This window comes from Mauremys reevesii, linkage group 3 (genome assembly GCF_016161935.1).
Source record: "Mauremys reevesii isolate NIE-2019 linkage group 3, ASM1616193v1, whole genome shotgun sequence".
Classification (NCBI taxonomy): domain Eukaryota; kingdom Metazoa; phylum Chordata; order Testudines; family Geoemydidae; genus Mauremys; species Mauremys reevesii.
This window is the reverse complement of record NC_052625.1, coordinates 116,610,235-116,635,539: the sequence shown is the minus strand read 5'-3', so window position 1 is coordinate 116,635,539 and position 25,305 is coordinate 116,610,235. Positions and strand designations below refer to the sequence as shown.

Sequence of the window (25,305 nt, the reverse complement as noted above, 5' to 3'; positions counted from 1 at the left end):
TTCATTTCGTCTTTTGGAACTCAGTTCTGTTAGCACTGAATCCTCTCCCCATATAGCGATCAGATCCAGTACTCCCGTGTAGTCCATGCTGGAGCTCTTTTTCGATTCTCAGGAGACTGCATTGTTACCTGTGCAGATGAGCTCTGCGTGGTCACCTGTGCTGATGAGCTCTCCACGCTGGGCAAGCAGGAAATGAATTTCAAAAGTTTGCGGGGCTTTTCCTGTGTACCTGGCCAGTGCATCCGAGTTCAGATTGCTGTCCAGAGCGGTCACAGTGGTGCACTGTGGGATACCGCCCAGAGGCCAATACCGTCGATTTGCGGCCACACTAACCCTAATCCGATATGGTAATACCGATATTAGCGCTACTCCTCTCGTTGGGGAGGAGTACAGAAACCGGTTTAAAGAGCCCTTTATATCGATATAAAGGGCCTCGTAGTATGGACGGGTGCAGCGTTAAATCAGTTTAACGCTGCTAAAATCGGTTTAAACGCGTAGTGTAGACCAGGCCTATCAGTGCTTAAATTGAGCCAGGGCTTGCCAGAGCTGAGCTCCAGCACCTCTAGGCGTGGCAGTTCATAGCCCTGGCACCTCTGGGCCTGATGCATCACTTATGAACGTTAAAACATGGCTTGAGCCCCGGACCTAATTATTTGAGCCCTGGCGCCTCTTTCATTACAAATTAAGCACTGATGTATATAAAAAAAGACAAGATGAACATAGTCATTACTCTGAGATGTATATAAAAAAAGACAAGATGAATGTAGTCATTACTCTGAGCTCAGGATGTATATGTTGTGTTCCTTTCCTCCATCCTTGTGTTTGTGCATCTTCTTATAATGTAAGCTTGGGGCAAGTACTGTCTTCCTATTTATCTGTACAGTGCCTACCACATTTTTGGCACTGCAGTATCATAATACTTGGCATTTCTGAGAGTTGCTTATGTTAGAAATACAGTTTCCATCTTGCATTCTTTGAAGAAGACAGATAAGAAAGCAAATTCTTGTAAAATCCAAGCTAGTACATGACAACTGCCTAAAATGCGTAAGATACTGTAACTGCTTGGATATTTTCAGAGGCCATTAGGCCACTGAAAGAATACATTTCAGTGTCTTTCCCAGCAAATCAAACAGGAAAATGCTAATAAAGAGCTAGATCATGAGTTTATGATTCACCTGAGCAGTGCATTGCTGCTCTGCCCCTGAAGCAGCCTGGGAGCGAGAGTGTAACTTAGTGATCATATTCCTCCTACTCTCCCAGCTGCTCCTGGAAGGAAATAAACTGTTCTGTGTCTATATGCAGCACAGCATATGTCTGCTGACATGCTGATGCAGTTATGTTTGCCTGTCATGTTGGGTGAACAGGGCAGAGCCAAAACTCTGCCTCTTCACAGCCCCTTCTCATATATTCTGCCCACAGCTGTGCATGAAGGGAATGTAATGGCTCTCTGGAGCCTGATTCCCCTCCCATGTTGAGTGGTGTTAGCTGTCGAAAGGTAATAAATAGGTGCCTTATGCTCCTTTACTATCTTGTGCAGCTGCTGTAGCAGGCACAGTCTGGCCTAAAATATATAATACACTGATATATTTCAAATATCTCCTCTCTCTCTCTCTCTCTCTCAGAGGAGGTATTTAATTATGCCTTAAAATAAAGAGAACCATGATTGTGGGTAATTAAAAATAAAAGATTTGTGCAAATTCCAATTGCAATAACAAGGTGTTTCAGTTAAGGGTTATGTGTCAATTGTGCCAAATATAGAGTCTTAGAGATGGAAGAGACCTAGTAAATTACCTTATCCACACTCCTACTGGCACATGATTGTTCCCTGCTCTGTTTTCTCCAGTTCTTTGTATAATGTAGTTTGAATCAAATACAAGGACTGGGCATTCCACTATTTCATTTGCACAGTCCACCAGAGGATTTGACAATACACTTTTGTAATATGGAGTAGACACTTCATCTGTAGGCTACAAAACCATTGAGTATTGACTAATGTGAGAGGCCTCTTGTTTTTTTACCTTCAGTCATGTATGATGGCCAGTACACACTCATAATTTATTGGCTCAATAGTTTTGATAGCCTTAGCCATTGGTAGTGTAGTGGATGGGGAAGTGATGTTAACTTTCCTGTCCAAAAATCTTTTTATAGCCAGGGATGAAATTATACTAGAACATTATTTAAACTTAAGAACATTCCTTTGAGATTTTGTTTAGTTCTCTATCTTTCAGGGATCAGAAATGATGCACATTGTCCTATGAACAAGATATTGCACATTGTACTTCAAGGGATATGGTCTGGGGTTTAGTGTCTGGCTGGAGAGACTATTAATGACTTGCTTGGGAAAATAGTAAAGATACAAAACAACACGCAGATTGTCCATGTGTTGCTTACTATATGCATCATTTGGGGCTTGACCCATAAAATATGGAAAGACTGCCATTGCCCTCAATGGGCTTTGGATTAGGCATTCTGTGAAGAAGCCTGACTGTAGGAAAAAGGAGAGCAGAGTGTAGAAGATAGAAAATATGCAAGTAAAGAAAGAGAATGTGCTACCCAACATGGGTTTTCTGCTGTTTGACAAAGCTAGGGTTTAATTTACCAAAAGCAACAAGCGGTTGTCTTTTTGAATGGGATATTGGTACTTAGCAGGCTTGCTGTAATAAGCAATGCATTGTTTTAATTAGGAGGGTAGGTAGTACCAGGGGCGACTCTAGCTTTTTGGCCGCCCCAAGCAGTGATGCGCGGGAGGCGCCCCGGAGCCGCCCCTGCCGCAGTCGTTCCTGCGGGAGGTCCAGCCGAGCCGCGGGACGAGCGCCCCCTCCGCAGTCATGCCTGCGGCAGGTCCGCTCGTCCCGGGGCCAGTGCACCTCCCGCAGGCATGACTGCGGCAGGTCCGCCGGCCGAGCCTACCGCCCCCTAGATTTTGCCGCCCTAGGCACCAGCTTGTTTTGCTGGTGCCTAGAGCCGCCCCTGGGTAGTAGTAAATGTGTACTAAATGAATTAACAAAATGCCCAAAGAAATCTATGATTTCTACACTGATTGCATGCATAACAACAGAGAGTTTCTGCAGACCAGCTGTCACTTGCATTTGTCTGTTTACAGTGAACAGTACAGTGATAACACCAGTGACCTGAAATAATTGCCATTTAAGTACACTTTGGATGAAAGTTCATTTTATTGCTGATAGATGCCTGGAGCTCATATTGTTGCAGTGACAGCAGCCTCAAACTTTTTTCTTTGTTTGGAATAGAGGAAGGACCAGGAGCAGGTGCAAAATGACAGATCTGTGAATTCCCTCCCCTCTGTCTACCTTCTCTTTCCTTGCCCAAGGCATGAATCAACAGCTCCAGCTAGAAGGAAGAAATGAATTATTTTTTGTGCGTGATATGAAAAGGAACACTGCCTAGCTAGCAACCTGTTAAGCTGGGATGGTTGGATCCTATTTATGGCTCCCTGCTGTGTCAAAGATCAGGCCTCAGGAGACCTGATCTGCAGTGGACCGCTGCGCAACACCGGTCTGAAACACTGACTTTCCAAATGGAATGGAGCCCAGTGAGTTCAAAATCACTCAGCAACAAATGATTTGTTCAACACTTCTTCTAAGATATGGCTCTACCCAGAGCATCCTATGAAATAATGTGGACAGGATTGCAAGCTACAGGAGTTTATTTGAAAGGCAGGTTTATTTAAAGCAAACCTACTACCCTCTATTTGCTGGAGAAAAGAGGTTTTTTTTAATCCTTTATTTAGTAAATAAAGATGATCTCAAACCTGTATACATTATGGAGTACTGTACTATGAAGGAGATTTATGCATATAACACAATTAATGGTTAGCTATCTGTATAAATCCCTGATTTGTCAATAAGAACAGTGATCCCTTAAAATATCAAATATACAAATCCAATATATTAGATTATTAAGATTGTATGTGGTCTATTCAGGAAGGCACCCTAAATATAATTGATATTTTGGTTTCCAAATAATACAAGATCATTTAATTCATTCTTGTCAGACAAGAAAAAATGTGTGCAGCAGTGTTAGCATGAGCACGCATAGATACGTTTCTCAGGGAACCATGAATTAATTCTGCAGTCAGTAGCTCAAGTAGATGTCTGTTTTGCCATAACTGACCATGCATATGTTATGATAAAATAGTATCTCTGAGAACGAATATGCATTCATTACACTCCTGCTATTAAGACATTTTTATTTGAAGAAGCTTTCTCTAAAGTTTTCCTTTAAAATGCACAAATACCCATATTATACAGCCTCTGGAAGAAGGGTGTTTATTCAGGAAAAGGGTAAAAAGGAGGAGAACAATCATTGTTTTGTCCAAATAATATCCCAAGACACACAAAAGATGTCTTGGCGTTTGCAAGTTGTGGATCCAAATTCAACATTTCAGAGAGCACCTTGCAGCTGAGAATAAATTTCTCTTTACATCTGGCTATGACTGTGAATCAGAAGGAGCAAGAGGCCCTGTTGATAACTTTGGGTCTGAGCCTTCTCCCACTGAAGTCAGTGGCAAAACTCTTATTGACTTCAGTACAAAGAGAATTGGGCACATTGTGATTTTCTTGTGATTTCCTCACTAATCTGCATGTCTATCTCTTCCACCTCACATCTTGTCTTTTAGATTTTAAGTTCTTTGAGGCAGGGACTGTCATTTTTCATATCCTTGTTCAGTGCCTAGCACAACGCGCCCCACCCTGCTTGTGACATTTAGGCTCTCTTACAATACAAAAGTTCAGCAACAACAACTATATCTTCCCATTTTCTAGGCTCTTAGATAGTCTTATGTATGTACAGTTTGAGATTTACGGTCTTATTTTAATACGTTCTTGCATTATGGTCATGCCACATTGTTTTAATCAAGTCCTTTGCATGACATCTGCAAAAAGTGTAGAATGTCCATCAGCTCTAGTATAACTGGTACAATTTTGTACTACTTCATTTTATGTTAGATGAGAGATATTAAGTAAGAGTGAATCAGTCTATCTTCAGAGCTGATTGATGGAAAGAGTGGTTGAGCAGACATAATCGATACCAAAAGGCTCTTGCCTGACGATAGGAGAGATGGGAAAGAGGCTTGTGGGCACAACTTCAGAATGGTCAGGAAAATCTGAGAAGGTGAGGCCAGGCAAATGAGGAAGGGGGAGAGGAAAGAAGTTGTTAATTATAAATAAATCTAAACAACAGAGAGAATGAAATCTTTACATAACCAAATGTTTTAAAGTTATTTATTGTTGGTATAATTTTTTCACACAAATTCACACCACATGTGTGACTCTTGACTTCTGCATCAAAGTTGATTTTGCAGAGCTAGCATCTGCTTTGATTTCTGTTCTATTCACCTTCTTAAACTGTGTGCCATCATCTCACCAAACCCATCTCAGAAGTTCATGGATATTTTGTCTACTGTGCTGGGCCCAAAAGTGATGAGAGATTTTATAAATACATATACTAAATGAGAATTTTATAAATACATATACTAAATTAAAGGTGGCAGTTTTGCAACAAAAAACTTCAAAAACAGACTCCAAAGAGAAACTGCTGAACTCGAATTAATATGCAAATTAGATACAATTAACACTGGCCTAAACAGAGACTGGGAATGGTTGGGTCATTACACTAATTGAATCTATTTCCCTATGTTAAGGTCTCCTCACACCTTCTATGGGCCATCTTAATTATCACTTCAAAAAGTTTTTTTTCCTCCTGCTGATGATAGCTCATCAATTGATTAAATTTTTCCTGTTGTTATGCATACTTCCACCTTTTCATGTTCTCTGTATGTATAAATATCTCCTGTCTGTATGTTCTATTCTATGCATCCGAAGAAGTGAGCTGTAGCTCACGAAAGCTCATGCTAAAATAAATTTGTTAGTCTTTGAGGTGCCACAAGTACTCCTGTTCTTTAAATGAGATAAAGAATTCATTAAAGTTCATAGAATCAGAGAAAACAACTAAAACTCTTGTTAGGAGTTATATTTCTCCTGCTGGAAGTTAGGACACCATTTTATTTTTAACTTTACATTTTATTAAGAATTTTATAGCAGTAAAATATATAGTACATTATTTTGTAGTATGTATTTATCCCACCATAAATCTCTCTTCCCTTGAGAAAATTTTCAAGGCCAGTCTTGTGTACATGGGATCTAAGATGGAATATCTTTGGGTGCACCTGTTAAATCTACAAAATCTACTTTGAAACTAGCAAACAGGTTTTAGTCTGTGGAAACAGTGTCTCCCAAAAGAGGTGTGGAATGTGCAGAAACATGTACTCTGTTTTTCTAAGGGATCTCTCAGAACCCTGCTGTGACACATCAAGTGTAGAAAAATATTTGGTATCAGCCAAATTGTTCCCTTGTAGGTAGTGGGAAGTGTTCCCTTTTTACATCCTTATTCTGTTATTTTGGGTCCATACATAAGTGAAGGGGTTCCATCTTTGTTTTCCTACAATGACTGAGAATACCCCTTCTATTGGAGTTCCTACTCACTCTGATTCCCAAAATAATGAGCCTATCCAACTCCTCTGAGGGCAATTTTCCTAGGGGTGGGAATTGTGGGATTCTACTAAGAGCTTTCCTATGGAAGACATCCCCAATCTCTTCCTCTCTCGTTTGGTCCCCTACCCATCCAAAGAGTACCCCCCGCCCCGATAAGACAAAGGGCTTCACACACTTGTGCCCAGTGTCCAACTTAAAATTTATTAAATGTCCCATTTGCTCTCAGGGTGATAGTTAAATCATCATCTGCTACAATGTTGTCCATGGCTCCTATGAATAATTCCTCTGTGCTACTGGTGTAGTCATCATCCTTTTTGTCTATACCAGGGATCGGCAACATTTCAAAGGTGGTGTGCTGAATCTTCATTTATTCACTCTAATTTAAGGTTATGCGTGCCAGTAATACATTTTAACGTTTTTAGAAGGTCTCTTTCTATAAGTCTATAATATATAATTAAACTATTGTTGTATGTAAAGTAAATAAGGCTTTAAAAATGTTTAAGAAGCTTCATTTAAAATTAAATTAAAATGCAGAGCCCCCCGGACTGGTGTCCAGGACCCAGGCAGTGTGAGTGTCGCTGAAAATCAGCTCACGTGCCGCCTTCAGCACCCGTGCGATAGGTTGCCTACCCCTGGTCTATACTGTGCACAGGCTGCCGGTGTTTGCAAACTCTTGCAAGGAGATGTCATCCATTTAATTTCTTGCATCTTTTCTGATATGTGGGGCATTGTCATGACTTGTGCTGGTTGCTGCAATGTGTGCAGTTCCATGTTCTGTTTTTAGTGGACTCCAGCTTTGAGTTCTAGATGCCTTTCTGCCTCAGGTACCTTTTCTTGTGGCATTTTGGATCCTCTCTCAGGTCTACAGTGTCAGAGAACTCTTCACACTCCATAAGCTTCATTCAGGACTGGGTGACTTCTTTTTGCTTGGCAAATTCTAATTACTTTGTCAAGGGTTAATTCTGGTCTCTTAGTAATCTCTCTTTTAGTTTTTTGTTCCAGATCCCAATCAGTCTCTTATCAGGGACTCAGATCAGTCACAAACTCTTCTATGATTTCCTCTTCTTCCTATACTCTGTTTAAAAACATCTCTCTGATTGTTTATTTTTACATGGGGTGCACTACTGCTCAAATTTTTGCAATGTAGTTTGTAAACCGCCTCTGCCAGAGTTAACTGAAACTATTAAACACATCAAGTGCTTCAAAACAAGCTATTGTCAGATATAAGGCAACCTTGCTTACAGATACAGAGTGAAGTGCCATTTAAACTTTCTCCAGTTGTTTTCCACATTTCCTGAGTGCTGGTTCTTGTGGGGCTTTTAACTTGTCCTCAGGGGTGAAAGTAACTTAAAGGACTTACTGGTACGCTGGAGTCCTGAGCAGGGGCGTGGCCTCAACCAGAAGAGGTGGGGCCTTTAAATCACCCCGGAGCACCCAGCTGCAGAGGCGGCTGGGAGCCCCGGGATTCAGGGGCGAATTAAAGGGCCCGGGGCTCCGGCCACCGCGGAGCACCTGGCCCTTTAAATCCCCACCCGAGTCCGGCTGCCGGAGCTCTGGCGGTGATTTAAAGGGCCGGGGCTCCCCGCAGTGGCCAGAGCACTGGGCCCTTTAAATCCCCACCCGAGCCTGGCTGCCGGAGCTCCAGCGGCCCTTTAAAGAGCCCGGGGGTCCCCGCAGTGGCTGGAGTCCTGGGCCCTTTAAATCACCACCGCGGAAGCCACTCCAGTTTGGCACAGCGTACTGGCTCTTGCCGGTACACCGGACCGGACCGGACCGGCTTACTTTCACCTCTGCTTGCTCTGTTCTTCCACTCAGGGTCTTTTCTCAGTTCCTTTTTATACTTGGTACCATATGGTGTTTAGTGAGTACTCAGTGCTTAAGGAGCTTTTGAGAGATCTCCTTTATCCTGTTCCTGGTTTCAGCTAGCTGTGCACAACAACAAGAGCTTCACAGACCCTGCCCAGACTCTGTCTGGGGAGCTCAGCCCTTAAAGGCACAGGCCTCAATCCCACAACTCTTATGCATATAAAATGCCTGTTTGATTTCCTGTTGGGGAGAGGCTCTGCACCTAGCAGAGCACCATCCTACTAGATCAGACACTAGATTAAAAAACAGATATTTTCAGGAACAATTTAGGCTTTTGCATCCCAGTATTTGGATCTAAGAAGCCATTTCTGATGGTTCATCTGTCATAGAGGGAGCTACCTGGAAGTCAGAGAAAAACATTGGTTGAATCCATAGTGCAGAGGGCTAACACAAACCTCATGCATCATTTAAGTCCAACTTAAGCTCTCAAATATAGACACTAAGTAGTGCATGGGGGTGAGTTTGGTTCTTTGTATCTAAATTGTCTATTTTCTTAAAATGACCATGGTTTAATGAATGAATCTTTTGGCAAGTGTAAAGATGAGGCATGAACTTCAACAGAGAAAAATAAACGTGGTCTGATACCTCCCATGAAGAGGGCTTCGAGAGTAGACTACCCTGAAATATACCTCTCACTGAGCAAACTTGTTCTGAAACCTTGACTTGTTTGTTTTGTTTTGTTTTCCATTTGTTTTGCACTCCAAAATTAGAAACAGGACATCTGGAAGCTGACGCCGATCAAGCCCTGTATTATCAGATGTTATATAGATGTTTTTATGTTACATTTTGACAAAATGGATAATTTCCAATGCACATAAATATGCACTGCAACCTGTGTTCATAAAATTAGATAGTCTTATGCAATTTTACAAGAAAAACATATTTAATTATCTTGCCTCTTCTAGCGAATGTATTAAGCTGAATTGCCATAAAATGTATTTAATGGTATTTTGAAAGATACTAACAGTGGGGGAAAAAGATTTACATTTAAATCATATCCCAATCAACCTTAAGGGTGCTGTTTACACAGTAAGGGTTTAAAATGTTAGCTCATTAAATATGCACAATGTTTTGCATTGCAGAAAGGATGTGGATTGTACTTTTGATTTCCAAGCAAATTAAGCCTGCTGTCAGAAAGCGTACTGTAGCAGGATACAGTGGGCTCTGCGGAAACCAATTTAAACAATTTATGCCGGTGCTTAAAAGTTTTGTGAATTGGATTGCAAATAAATTCTCTCTGACAAGCACAGCTACTTCTTAAAAGAACAGGCAAAAACCTTCTCTCTCAGATTCAAGTAAATGGGATTTTTCATTTTCTTCCTGATTGCAAACACCACTGGCCATCATGTACAGCCCCCAGCTAAAACCTCTCCAGCGCATCAGTGGTCTACAACCTATCCTGGAAAATGATCCCACTCTCACAGACCTTGGGAGCCAGGCCAGTCTTACTTACAGACAGCCCCCCAACCTGAAGCAAATACTCACCTGCAACTACACACCACACCACAGAAACACTAACCCAGGAACCAATCCCTGTAACAAACCCTGTTGCCTTCTCTGTCCCCATATCTACTCTAGAGACACCATCACAGGGCCCAACCACACCAGCCACAGCATCGGGGCTCATTCACCTGCACATCTACTAATGTGATAAATGCCATCATGTGCCAGCAATGCCCCTCTGCCATGTACATTGGCCAAACCGGACAGTCTCTATGTAAAAGGATAAATGGACACAAACCAGATATCAGGAATGGTAACATACAAAAGCCAGTAGGAGAACACTTCAGTCTCCCTAAATCTATTAATTCTATAATAGATTTAAAAGTAGCAATATTTCAACCAAAAAAAACTTCAAAAACAGACTTCAAAGAGAAACTGCAGAGCTACAATTCATTTGCAAATTTAACACCATCAGTTTGGGCTTGAATGGGGACTGAGAGTGACTGGCTCACTACAAAGGCAATTTTCCCTTTGTTGGTATTGACACCTCCTCCTCAATTATTGGGAGTGGACCACATTCACCCTGACTGAATTGGCCTTCAACATTAGTTCTCCACTTGTAACTCCCTTCTTTTCATGTGCCAATATATATTTATGCCTGTATCTGTAATTTTCACTCCATGCATCTGAAGAAGTGGGTTTTTTACCCATGAAAGCTTATGCCCAAATAAATGTGTTAGTCTTTAAGGTGCCACAGGACTCCTCGTTGTTTTTGTGGATACAGACTAACACAACTACCCTCTGATATTTGAAAAGCTAAGGGCATTTCTTTAAACACAAATGTGCATGGTACTTCTGCCTCTAAAAGGAGCATATTCCTGAATACTGACTGATCAGCTCTCTGACAATGCTGATGACTCATTTGTGGGGATAGCTATGAATGATGAAGATGATGTCATGAAAGAGCCATGATAGTCAACTAACAAGCTTATCAAATGCTTCAGCTTATTACATATTTAATAAAAGCCACAGCAAATGATCTATGATTATTAAAATTATGTACTAATGTTTTATTAAATAACAAACTATAGTATTTATTAGTAATAATAATAGTGCATCTGTACCTGTCATGTAGCCCATACCAAAGTAAATAGTTGCTTTGTTGTCTTTATGGAAATAGGCAAAAACTGCTTCATAGTTAGTCTAAAAATGAAGAGACCTGCTGTAATTCTTTTATGGTTCTTTCTCATAAAGTATTTTAGGGAATTTATACTGTCATAATATTTGTACTATCAATATAATGTTAAACTACTACCTTCAGTATTGAAGAAATTGGGTTTTATTGTGCAATCCCCAGCAATATTTTCTGCCATCTTCCCTTTGGACAGCAATCACAGTGACTCCAGTTTCTACCCATAAAGGCTATTTTTTCAACAGTAACACCTGTCTCCTAAGAGACCTCAGTCAGACACTTGTGTTAGCATCTCTCAAGTTTCCTCTGAATGTATGTGTCATGCAATTAGGCTGCTGATGGGTTGCCATGACAAACTGGATACTATTTGCTTTGGATGTACTTTTGATTTTGATGATGTACTTAAGTTTTTCTGTTTGTAAATAGTGTCTTCTGAGATCTGTACATTTATTATTATTATTATTTGAACAAAAAATACCCATAGAAACACCTTTACTTTCTGAATCAGGAGGATCAGCTATAGCATGTTGCATTTGTTCCTATGTGAGCATTATATTTAACAATATCTACTATACTATGGAGTAATTTCTGGACCAAAGAAGAGAATTAGTTCCTGTTTTTTCTGACTTGAAGGACTAAGAGAGCTGTTCTCTAATTCTGAGTACATAAGTGATTATATAGGCTGAGATGGAATAGGAGGGAGTTGCAGTTTTTCATTTGGTACAGGAAATGCTTTCATATTCCTGAAATATATAGGCAAATCTATTCAGAAAAATTAAGACATTTATACTGTAGTGTGGTTAAAGGAGTATTTAGAGCTCATCTTAATATAACTGGAGTGGCAGCCAACTAGATTTTATATTCCAGTCACTTTGTCATATTACTTAGCTTAAGTCTTCATTTTACTTTAATGTACTAGCGGACAACTTCTACTTTCATTGTAATCAATGGCAAAATTCTTATTGCGTCCAGTGGGAGCAGAACTAGGACATAGTATTAAGACTCTAAATCCCAAAATACAACACCCTTGATGTTCTTGAGTAAGTGTGTTATTGCCAAGATACACTTACGTATCTCTCTTTTAATTGGAGGCTTAAGTTTGAACTCATTTAGTAATGTATAAATAGCCAAAGACTTTTGCTTTGGTTGGAAAACAAGGCAAGCTTGGCCTGTGACAGCAAAAATTGTTTGTGGCTATCCAAGCTGAATATATTCAGGAAATGCACGAATAATCACTTTGCAGGAGGTTGGTGTGTTCAAGGCAAGTTCATTCTGCTGTGGAAGCCAAACCCTCTGCATCAAAACAGCCCACTTTTTTTCAGTTTACCCTCACTATTTTAGGAGATAAAGGCTTTGTCTACATAGTCTGCTACTGAGCCTATGTTGGTATAGCTATGCCAGCATCTCCACCAGCATAGATGCAGCATAGAAAATCATAGAATATCAGGGTTGGAAGGGACCTCAGGAGGTCATCTAGTCCAACCCCCTCCTCAAAGCATACGCCAACGGAAGGAGTTTCTCTGCAGGTGTGGGAACACCATCCCAAGCAAAGTTAGCTGTGCTGACAGTAACACTTTTCTGTTGGCATAGCTGTGCCTACACTGGGGTTTTGTCAGCAGAACTATGCCAATAGGAGGTGTGGTTTTTGACACCCCTACCTACATAAGTATGCCAGTATAAGTTTTAAGTGTAGACCATGCCAAAGATATTACATACATAAAACTATTAGTATATCATTTGAGGTTGAGGTTTGCCCTCTGCTACTTCTGAATTGCGCGGGGGCCTAAAGAAACTTATCTCCACCAAGCAATAACCATATTATTATGATTAAGGCTTTTTAGTGTTTGTGGTTCCAGATTAAACTGATATTTAAAGCCACATTAGACTTTTCTCTTTTTTGGGTGTTGCTATAGGGCAGAACTAAGGTTGTATGAGTGCCCTAACTGTGCATTCATATATTAACATATCTGCCTTTCTTTTAAGGTTACCTTTAACTCTGAATTTCCTGAGTTTCTAATGTTTGGTTGGGGATCATTACAATATCCCTGTTATGTAATTTATCCTAAATTATTTATGTATTGTTACCCCTTTGGACTCCAGCAGCTAGTCAAAGTCAGAGTGTTGCAGATTGTTCCAGTTTGGAGGAGAAACTGATGATAGTTTATTTTCTTTGATGCAATCTTCTCTCAGCTTCTCTAAGGGCCACATAGCACACACCCTCCCCACCCCCATGTCAAAACAATACACAGTGAAGCCCTCCACTCAGGTCATTGAAATTTCTTGGCAGTTTTACATTTGCTTTTGTTTGGGGCAGAGAAAAATGCCTGTGTTTTGGGTTTGGAGACTATTATTTCAGTCACTTCTTTTCATTCATCCTGACTTAGAGGTGACGGTTATGCCCCACCCTTAACAAGGTATATTCCAAGTCAATTTTTACAATTTTTACAATTTTGCTTATTGCAGCTTTATATGAAAATGTATAATGAATAAAGAAGGTGGTATCAGTTGCAAATAACATCTACAATTAGCAAGTTAAGACAATAAAATTGGAAGTGAACAACTAGAACATGAAAATGTAAAATCTGATTTAAATGATAAAAATCAATGTTTTGTTTATTTTAAATCATAATTTACATACAGCCTGCCTTGCACCCCAAATTCCTCTTCCCTGCCTCTTTCACACCTCCATGCATGTACACTTTCCGCTTTCTTCCTCCCTCCTGCCATCACTATTGAGGTTTACTTAGAGTTCCCAATTTTGATTTGACATATTCCTGGAGGTTTCATCATATGACAAAGTTTGATTAAAGATGGAGCTTTAATTCCTGCAGATTCCAGGACAATCCTGGAGGTTGGCAACCCTAGATTTAATTGTAATTTCTCAGAAAGTTCATTCTGTAGTCAAAGAACAAATGTTGTAATTTGGGGAAGAATGATGCTGTATTTTTCATACGTAACAAAGAGGTTCAATCCCTTCTTTAAGTACAAAAACTCAACTTAACTTTAACTTTTGGAGTCACAATTCATCCATCCATAATAAATAGTAGTGTTTGATACATACAGATTAATCCAGTGGAGGCATGGATATAGGATATACATTGACTACAATATCGTATATTATCAGAACATACAGATGAATTTGTGTGAGAGGTTCCTAGGACACTGGACATACTGCTTGGAATAATATTATTTAACAGATCATCCTAAAGAACCTGAAGATTAAACTATTTCCCTTATATAAAGAATGGCCTTTGTACTGTATGCTAGGCAAAATGGTAGAAAAGATTTCAACCAGCAACTGTAAATGCTTATTTAAATATTAATAGTGCCCCACAAAGTCATTATAACTAAAAGAAAAGAATGCTTTTAAGCATTTCATATTCATCAGTTCATGAAAATACGTAACAAATTATGACACATCTAATAAAGATGAAAAGGGATGTGAATCCTTGTGAATGTTTAATACAAATAATAAAGAACATGAATAAAATTTAATTATATCAATAAATATTTAAAATTACTTTCTAAGCTACATTTTATTTTTATTTGAAACATCTTTATGTGGAACACTTAAGAGAACTCTATATAAAACAACACCAGTTGTCCTCACAAGAGGAAATTAAAGTTGCTGTATTTGTTATCCTGGTAAATATTTCCATTTTATATATTCTTAAGAAATTTCAGCAGTCTTTAGACCCTATTACAGTTAATCTTTTTCTCCATACAGAGAGGCAAATAATTACTACTTTGAAAACCCATCATAAAACCTTTATCATTTAAAAATAACTTTGCATTTCATAAGAATGTTCGCATTGTACAATTTAAGCTTATTATTACATTTTTGCAAGTTCAATATTGCATTTGTTCAACTTCACTTCATGGCTAGAATCATTCTTCACAGCACATCATCCAAACTATGATCTATGTGTTTAATTCTGTCATGGTTATAGGGCTAGCATTACCTTTGTCCCCTTTCTTGTCTCTGAGTTCACCCCCTCAAGTATTAGTCTTCTCACACTTATCTGTCTCTGGGTGATTATTCATTCTAAGACTAGGACCTGGTGACACTACCCTCTCCAACCATTGTCACCCTGCAGGTTTGACTGGCTACCAGTGTTTCTTCCTTTCAGGTGCTTGTGACCAGTGATATAGTAACAAGCAGCTTTCTTAAAACAAATATGTTTATTAGCCAATGGAACAAAGCTTTAGAGAACAACAGTTTCTAGAACAGCAAACAACCTACACATGTGTCTGTCTGACCTAAAGTGTTATCATCCCATGATGGTGACCTAGGCAAGCCTAGTTTCTCCAGATACTGCCACCACCACCACCCCGTGGGTTCTTCCTGTGTCTCCAGCAGGGACCAAGCCAAGTCTGAATTAATAGTTCTGGCATTATCCTTTAAGGATTTTTAAGAGCCAGCTGATAAGTGTCCATCTTGAGCCACCATCTCCTTTTCTGCCTGACAGATTACTAATGGCAAATAATTAAAGCAAGATATAGAAACACTATCCCAATAACTAAGCCAACATATAGTATTAATACATTATTACAAGCACTGCATATTCATCACAACCTCCACATAGTTAATTTGTAAAATATTTATTTGCTGAATAGTGCTTTGTACAGTTGTGTGTATTTTTGTAATGAAAGCCCCTTTCTGTGAGCTCCACAACAGTCAATGCTAATGCAGATCCTGTGCCTCCACATGCTTCCAGTGGTAGCCACTCTGCACCTTCACAGCTGTTCAACAACAACCCCTTTCCAGGAGCAGAACCTGTAACTGTGAAAACCTCTTCCCCCAAGGAGATGTTGCCTGCCCAATGTCCCAGCAGGGTACAAGCAAAGTTCTTCCTAACCTAGTGCTGTTGGGAAAATTGAGTGGGCCATACAGACATAAGAGAGAGAATCCCTTATTGGCCGATAGGTGAAAGATTCTCAAAGATCCATTTGCAATCACGAAAGACACAGAGCTACCCTCACATCAACCCCCTACAGAGAGACAGCTGGAGAGAATCTATGACCTTCCCTTTCTCCTGCAGGAATTCTGCAGGGTTACTTTAGGCTTTCAGTGAAATGCACTGACCGCTCCAACTGATGCAGAAGGATTAGAATCTATGGAAAGCTGCTAAAGCAGTAGGTGGTACGTTTAGAAGAACTTCCTGTTACCACCACCACCATGAACAATCCTATGGCTCCTAAGCACATAGCAAGAGTAGGTCTCCTCTGCAATCCCTTGTCCTTGAACTTCAGTTTAGTGCAGAGCAGATTTAGGCTTCGGTAAAGGGACATTGCTTTCCTTACTGCTGCATTCCCTGGTTCCAGGATTGGACCTTTAATGCTGAATGCATTAAAGATAAAATTCCCATAAGAACCTTGATTCTAAACCTTTTGGATTTTGTGTTCTTAAATCTCAACCTTACCGTAGTATGTGTGTAAGGACTAAAGAAAGACTTCAGGAATTGTCCAATGGCTTTTAGTCTTTCATAGAAAGAGGACTGCATTTATCCCTGGTGTAATTCCACTGAAGTCAATGATGAATTTGGCTCAAATAATGCAATTTGTCTCTGTGCTGTACAATGGTCATAAAAGGGGAATCCCTATCTAAAGCAAGCTTGGTATGAGTTCACACATGCATTGTGTGTTAATTCTGCTTGATGGCACTAATGCTATTGCTTATGTGAGATGTACAAAATGATGGTAATATAATTAAACATGCTGGCTTCAAGTTTCAAAGCATATGATTATAAAATAGAATAGTAAAAGTACAGTCACATAAATTGAGGCTTGAAATCTGACTTTGATTCACTGCTAATAACAATACAAAGTGTTCTGCACTTTAAAGGAGAATGGAGCAGCTCTTCAGTACAATAAATTTCAATTCTGTTCTTTAATCTAATCCAGCAACAGAAAAACACAATTAAAATACCTTTGTTAACAGAATAGCCTCTGTGATTTTTGTTTTTTCCTCTTTTGTGCCTGCCTCTGGTTAGATTTTTAGGTTTAGTTTGATTTTCAGCAGATCAGAAATTTGTGTCACCGCAGATCAGAAATTCATTCGCCATTCTGATTTGTTTTGAGATACCTGTGTCACAGGCCCTTGGGTTGGCTGCCGTTACCCTGTTCCAGTCCCCTAAGTGTATCACTTTCAAGTGACAAGACAATTCCTCTACTTCTGTTTGGGGTGTGACCCCACAATACAACCACTCTCTAACTGGATCTCCAGGTTACAGACAACTCCCATCCCAGTTGCCAGCCATATTACCTTGCAGGTCCAGTGAGCTTGGCACCTGCAAGAATTTTCCTTTGGGAGTCTGTGGGCAGTAACAGTACACAATAACAAAGAAGCATCTTCTTCAAAACAGAATGATTTATTTTTCCAAAGGTGCACAGCACTCTCAGAAATGGATTAAAAACAGTAATGAGACCAATATGCATACTGTCAGACTGAAGCTTGCCATTCCCCTCAAGACTTTAGGTAGACATGACCTAGAGTTGGTGCTCCCTGTTCTCTTGTGGACCAAGCTACACACTGCTTGTGGCAGCATCTCCCTGTCAGTTTTCACTGATGCTCTGTGGGCAGTCTTTTAGTATCTTCCTTTGATCTTAGGCTTTGCCTTGGGAAAAGTCAACCATTCTAGCTGGGATGGAGCCAGATAGTGGGTATTCCCCAATTAACACCTTCCCCATGGTTTCCTCCAGTAATCTTAGATGTGCCATTGTTTTGCCTGTCCTGCTTAGTGCCTCTAACTAACAACCCCTTTTAATCTAATTCCATCACAAGTAACCTCTCATAAACAGACAGGTACACATTATTAAAAAATAGAGGTATTTCCCTGTTTTCCACAACTTGGGTCCTCCTTGATAACCAGGAGTAAATATGAAGAAGTACGCTAGTAATCTGTCCAGGTAAGTGTCTGTTCTATAATAGTACATTGCATTTTTTATTTTACTTCAGTGGAGTTGGGGAAGATTGGAATGTAGAGCCCTAGGAGAGGGATATTCTTTACAAAATATAGTCATGCTATGGAAGGACCAGCATATTAGTCTTTAGTAATTACATTTATTTCTGTGTATGGAATGCAACATTCAGACATACCTGTAACTATATCACAAAAAGAGATTTCAACAAACACCCTCAAAATAAGTAATAAAACATTTTAAAGATCTAATATTAAACATCATTTTTAGAGAACATAAGAATCTTGCCTTTCTCTTGCTAGAGTATTCAGTAATGAGGGTGATGTTGAATTCTCTCCCCCCGCCCCCCGACACACACAAAAGAAAATAAACTCTGTGTTAAACAGAATGACTATGTAAGTTCTGGCATTTGAATTTTAAATGTGAATCTCTCAGTGGTCAGATGGCTATACCCATACTCGCATTGAATAATACCTTATTGCACAAAAATAATGGTTTCACAGTCTGGCCCAATGTTATTAGATGGCCACTACTATAGAGTAGTTTTGCTATGTGTTGATGAAAATGTAGCAAACGACATAAATTTAATTAGCTCCATGGTTTCACTTTTCATTTCTCTTGCTGAGTAAGTTTTTGCAAACTGTAAGTGTAGTGAACTGAAGAATAGTTATGTGCAACCTGACGCTGAAAGATCACAGCATAAACTGAGATGACATGAAAGCAATCTGTTCAACAGTTAGAATCACCTGCTGAGTGTCCCATTATTGGAATACAGAAGATAAGAAGCATCCAGGGATTGAGACTGAGAGGAACTGCAGGATTCAGAAACCAAATGATGCACAGACTGAGACTTTGAAGAAAACTCAGTAAACTCTTTAACTGAAAATCAAATTGTCCAGGCTGGGTTTTGTCTAGAGATTGGCCCAAATTAAAATCACAGGTTTAATCCCTCCCAAATTTTGAAGGCAGAAGGTATCTGAAATACAAACCCAGTTCCTAGACTGATCTTTGCAAATGTCTCTTCATTATAATAGGACAAATTTAAAATTCTGGATCTCAGCGCTTGTGAACTTTGGGGTACTTGAACTCTGCATCTAGATCCAAATTTGGCATCTTGAATTTATCTCTAGTTGTGTCCTAATTTGGCATCAGGGAGTTGAGTTAATGCTTTCCTGAAACTCAGAGAACGGATGTGTGTCAGTCAGGATAAATGATGATATCTGCATAAGAGATGGTGTATCCTAGGGTAAAATACGTTGATCTGGAACACTATTACTGCTTATTCCTTTTACTTCTTTTTATTTTCATCTTTCACAATGATTAAAGCCCAGGTTTAAAGCACAGCATTCCTTGAGCACATTTGCCTTCATTAAACAAGGATAAGTGTCCTCTACCGGAAATTCCTAAACCTAAAAGAAATAAGTTCATAGCCAAATTCTCACTGATCTCATTCCACTGAAGCCAACTTAGTTATGTTAGCAGAGAATTTGGCCCTATATCACTATAGGACTGCAAAGATGCTGTCAAGATTAAAGCAGTAAAATGAATAAAAACAAACAAAAACCCTGCCTCTTTTTTCCTCCATCCATAGATAAGGTCTATAGAAGTTCTTATTAAGCTATATATCCCTACTCAAAAATGATATTGGAGTTCTGTTTTTCCTTTTGAAGAATCAATAACCACTTCCAGAGTACTGCACTTTGGGATGCTTTTCAGAGACAGGGAGCACCTTCTCACCAGTACTGTACCTCTTGAAGGAGCTGTGCCTTTATACTGCTATCACATGTATTGTGTGGCTACACAGGACAACTGAGATCAATAAATTGGCAGAACTGCCAGTGCAAACCATTCTGCAGAAAGATTATGGTATAACAGTATGAAAAATGCACTGATAACTTTCCAGATTTTTGATGGACACGGTGGAAATGCTCTTATCTGTCAGTGGACCAGATAGCTTCTGTAAGGCAAGATTACTGCAAAGTGACAAATAGAAGAAAACTTCCAAGAAATCAAATTCCTTTGCACAAAAGAACCCCCAAACAGCAATTTAGAGCAACCAGGGTTTTTAAAATCTATTCATTCTTAATTTTAGATAAGAAAAAAGACCAGTAAAACAAACAAACAAAGCTTGATGAATTCAAACTGGAACGGGTACAAAGAAGGGCCACTAGAATGATCCGAGGAATGGAAAGCCTGTCGTATGAAAGGAGACTTGAGGAGCTCGGTTTGTTTTCCTTAACCAAAAGAAGGATAAGAGGAGATATGATTGCACTCTTTAAATATATCAGAGGGATAAATACCAGGAAAGGAGAGGAATTATTTCAGCTCAGTGCTAATGTGGACACGAGGACAAATGGATATAAATTGTCAGTCAGGAAATTTAGGCTTGAAATTAGATGAAGGTTTCTAACCATCAGAGGAGTGCAATTCTGGAACAGCTTACCGAGGGACACAGTGGGGGCGAAGGACTTCCACGACTTTAAGATTAAGCTGGATAAGTTTATGGAGGGGATGGTATGATAGGATAACGGGTTTAGTCAATAGGTCAATAACGTGCCACACTGGTAATTAGTACAAAGGGTCAATGTTGGGATATTGTTAGCCTTTTCCAGAGGGTCTGGCTGGAGAATCTTGCCCACATGCTCGGGGTTCAGCTGATCGCCATATTTGGGGTCGGGAAGGAATTTTCCTCCAGGGTAGATTGGCAGTGGCCCTGGAGGTTTTTCGCCTTCCTCCGAAGCATGGGGCAGGGGTCGCTTGCTGGTGGATTATCTGCTTCTTGAAGTCTTTAAATCATGATTTGGAGCATTCAACAGCAGAGTCAAGGGAGAGAATTAGTTCAGGAGTGGGTGGATCGGCTTATGTGGCCTGCATCTTGCAGGAGGTCAGACTAGATGATCATAATGGTCCCTTCTGATCTTGAATTCTATGATTCTATGATTCTATGACTCAGGATGTGCACCCGTACAGGGCTTTAACAGAAACTGGAGAGACCCCCTTTTGTGCCCATGGGCAGTCTACTCAAACCTTGGGTCTAGGCACACTTACACTGTCTAGCAGGTGAGTAGAGCACAGTGGAAAATAGGTAAAGCCTTGGCTCTTCCCCCAGTAGTGCTTGTGGAAGGGGTGGAGCTGTAATTTGGTCAGCAGTCAATTACTAACCCTTTGGAGCTAAGGGGAAAGCAGGAAAGAGATTGTGCCTCTCTGAGCCACAATTCTTTCCCTGAGATGCTCCTGGGGTGGTGCAGCACCTATGGGCTGTGTCCTAGGGAGCCAGGCTAGTTTATAGAGATATCGAACAAATATGTTCAGTAACATAAACTGTGGTAAAAACTCTACAACCGAATCTAATTCTACAATAGTTATAGCAAAATAACATTGGAAAGTTTCCAACCAACCAACCCCAAACCAATACTCAGACCAGAAGAGATAAGCTACATATCTGAATGGGAAAAGACCCTGGGAATCATGTTTCACTGAGGAGACTGTGCCACACCAGACATTAGCCGTAACAGGCTTCTTAAAATTGGACATTTGTCATCAAAAATAAAAATGCAAGTAAAATTGAAAGTAACAGCAGTAATCCCAAGTGTGAGGTGAGGTTTCCCATATGTCTTCCACACATACAGTTGCCCAGACAGAAGTCATAGCTTTTCTAAGAGATTTAGTCTCTTATTCATTACATTTTCATTTTGAACTATTGCCAATAAACGATTACGCTAAAGGCTTAAATCAGGGAGAGACCGGGTTTTCTCTGTCATCGGAATGAACATTTTAGAACAGAAAGTTAAGAAATATACATTGAAATATGCACAATAAGCCATAGTGACTGTTCTAATGTATCTCATATGTTTCTAGTAAGCTTTGTTTGCCCTTTAAATAAAGACCACTTCTACTAGACAACTGCTTGCTGAAAATCCAATTACTATTGTTGTTGTTCGTAATATTACAGTAGTACAATAAGGTCCCAATCAAAACTGGGGCCACATTGTTCTAGATGCTGTCCAAACATGCATTGTCTAAATACATGGAACAGTTTACAATCTAATTTTAAAAAGGGTTTTTTTTAATGACAGATTAATGACAGATTTTTTTTAATGACAGATTTGCTGTGGTTATCTTGACAGTGAGCTGAATCTTTGAAAGGAAATGTTAGCAGCTCAATTGCTTTGGGCAATTAAAACCAGTCTGGACAAAACACTAAAAAATAGTGAACAGTCCTGCATTGTCATGGAGCTGCACTGAGTGACATAATGGGTCTTCTAATAAAATCCACAGAATTTAGCAAGAGGACTCAGAGGCAGTTGTAGTGCTGGAAACTACTTTTAAGTTGTTTTTTGAAACTGACTAGTGCATGGAATAAGTAGCCTAGAAATTCCATTCTTTCACACTTGATTTCTTTATATTTGTGACTAGAAAATACTCCTATCCCTTTATTACTTAGACTCTGATTTTTGTCTCATGCTGGTATAAATCAGGAGTAACTTTCCTGAAGTCTGTGGATTTACTCAGTTGTGTAAAACCAGAATGGCAGAAGAATCAGGCCCTCATACTGCCTGACTTACATGAAGAGTAACAGACTAAAAAGAGAACAGGAATGTATGGATGCCATAAGCAAGGAGAGGCAAAAAAAAATTTCTATACAGCCAAGAATAAGGGTGTTGTGCTAATTAGGAATGTGGACTAGAGAATATGATACTGTAGACCGCAGCATAGTACATAATGATAAAAATTGAACTTTTCTTTATGGCAATAGAAATTCAATTTCTAAACTAGACCTAAAAGTTGTATGAGCCTTGAATAATAATAAATAGTTCAAGTAAATCAGAGAGATAATATTCTGTTGCCTGCACAATAAAAATATACAACACAGACAAACCAATTAAAGAAGTATGAAGTCTTCATAATATCTAGATTGTGTTTTACTGTCACAGTTTGGATACTTGTTGCACAAACAGGATTTGATTATTCAATTACATGCATTCAAAAGGAAAAAAAAACCTCCAAAAAACAACCTATACTGTTGAACATTACAAAACAATTAGCCTATGAATTTATTCAGCAAGTGTCTTAAAAACAAATCCATTCCAGAACGGCTGGAAGCCTGGAAGTGACATTTATAATACATGCAAGGAGTAGTTAACATAATGTAGTAAAAGAGAAGATCAACCCTTTTACATATTTTGCTATTAAATTTATATTTGGTTTATGCTTTCCTTTTAATGTCTTATCTAGTCTCTTGTCTCTTAAAAGCCTGTTTACTATTTTTTACACATACCAAGTTGCCAGATGCATGTTCAAACATCATTAAGGCCAGGTCTACACACAGTTTTAGTACCAGTATAACTTTTGGCATCGGCTGTAGTAAGAAGCAGAGTTAAATCACACCCAAGAGGAGCACTAAGAGGCATTCTGTCTAAAGGAGGAGAATGCATCTGAGAGCAGAACTTGGACTTTGGATTTGGAAGGTTTGATTTTTGTTCTCATAAGCACGGTAAAATGACTAACTCCTGAATAATACCAATGTGGGTGTGTTCAGAGTTTGACCCTTCAGAGGCAAGAGAGAAATGATGATGACTGATTACCCATTACGGTGGGTTACTGTGCTAATGTGACAAGATACTGTCCTGACAATAATAATCCTGATGACAATTCAATGATTTGAATGGATGTTTTACTTATATACCTTGTCAAAAATATAAAATCAAACCAGCCTTATCATACTTCATAGATTTTAAGGCCAGAAGGGTCTATTGTGATCACCTAGTCTGACCTGCATAATTCAGGCCTTGAAAAATAATACATGTATTGGTGAGGATCCATCATGAAGGACTAAAATATTCTTAAAAATAGAAAAAGTCCGCACATTATTTTTTTGTTTGATCTGTGCCAGACATTCAGTGGTGACTGAATGATTACTGACTCCAAGGAAGCAGATATAGAATTGTTCCTATGAAATAGTAATAAGTAAGGCTTTCGATTAATCTCAGTTAAACAATTAATTGAAAAAAATTAATCACGATTAATAGCAGTTTAAATCGACTGTTAAACAATAGAATACCAATTGAAATTTATTAAATATTTTTGGAATTTTTTTCTACATTTTCAAATATATTGCTTTAAATTGCAACACAGTTGACAGTGCTCACTTTATGTTATTTTTTATTATAAATATTTGTCACATGAAAATGAGAGGAGGTGTTGGCATGGCACTTTTGTAGCCAGCATTGCAAGGTATTTATGTGCCAGTTTTGCTAAACATTCGTATGCCCCTTCATGCTTCACCCACAATTCAAGAGGATATGCTTCCATGCTGATGATGGTCATTAAAAAAATCATGCATTAATTAAATATGTGACTGATCTCCTTGGGGGAGAACCGTGTGTCCCCTACTCTTTTACCCCCATTCTGCCATATATTTCATGTTATTGCAGTGTCAGATCATGACACAGCACATGTTGTTCATTTTAAGAACACTTTCACTGCAGATTTGACAAAACACAAAGAAGGTACCAATGTGAGATTTCTAGCGATAGCTACAGCACTCAACCCAAGGTTTAAGAATTTGAAATGCCTTCCAAAAATCTGAGAGGGACTAGGTGTAGAGCATGCTTTCAGAAGTCTTAAAACAGCAACACTCCGATATGGAAACTACAGAACCCGAACCACCAAAAAAGGAAATCAGTCTTCTGCTGGTAGCATCTGACTCGGATGATGAAAACGAACTTGCTTCGGTCAGCACGACTTTGTATGGTTATTGAGCAGAACCTGTTATCAGCATGGATGCATGTCCTCTGGAATGGTGGTTGAAGCATGAAGGGACATATGACTCTTTAGTGCATCTGGCACATAAATACCTTGCAACGCTGGCTACAACAGTGCCATGTGAATGCCTGTTCTCACTTTCAGGTGATATTGTAAATAAGAAGCTGGCAGCATTATCTCCTGTAAATGTAAACAAACTTGTTTGTCTGAGCGATTGGCTGAAGAAGAAGTAGGACTTGTAGGTTCTAAAGTTTTACACTGTTTTGTTTTTGAATGCAGTTATGTAACAAAAAAATCTATATTTGTAAGTTGCACTTACATGATAAAGAGATTGCACTACAGTACTTGTATTAGGAGAATTGAAAAATACTATTTCTTTTGTTTCTTTTTTACAGTGCAAATATTTGTAATAAAAAATAATAATATAAAGTGGGCACTGTACACTTTGTATTCTGTGTTGTAATTGAAATCAATATATTTGAAAATGTAGAAAACATACAAAAATATTTAAATAAATGGTATTCTGTTATTGTTTAACAATGCAATTAATCGTGTGATTAATCGCGATTAATTTTTTTAATTGCTTGACAGCTCTAGTAATAAGGT

The 25,305-nt window shown here is 39.1% G+C and overlaps 1 protein-coding gene across 4 annotated transcripts in view; it reads left to right on the top strand.

The window, feature by feature from the left end:
- NKAIN2 (sodium/potassium transporting ATPase interacting 2) overlaps nucleotides 1-25,305 on the top strand; it is a 746,352-nt gene that overhangs the window by 529,303 nt on the left and 191,744 nt on the right. For 2 of the 4 annotated variants that reach the window (XM_039532698.1, XM_039532696.1), the window contains exon 1: nucleotides 20,904-20,994. The exons of 1 other annotated variant lie outside the window; for it this stretch is intronic. The gene's annotated coding sequence lies outside the window, so the exon portion shown is untranslated. Of the gene's footprint in view, nucleotides 1-20,903; nucleotides 20,995-25,305 lie in introns of those variants that run through there. One more of the 4 variants, XM_039532697.1, reaches the window with a different exon arrangement.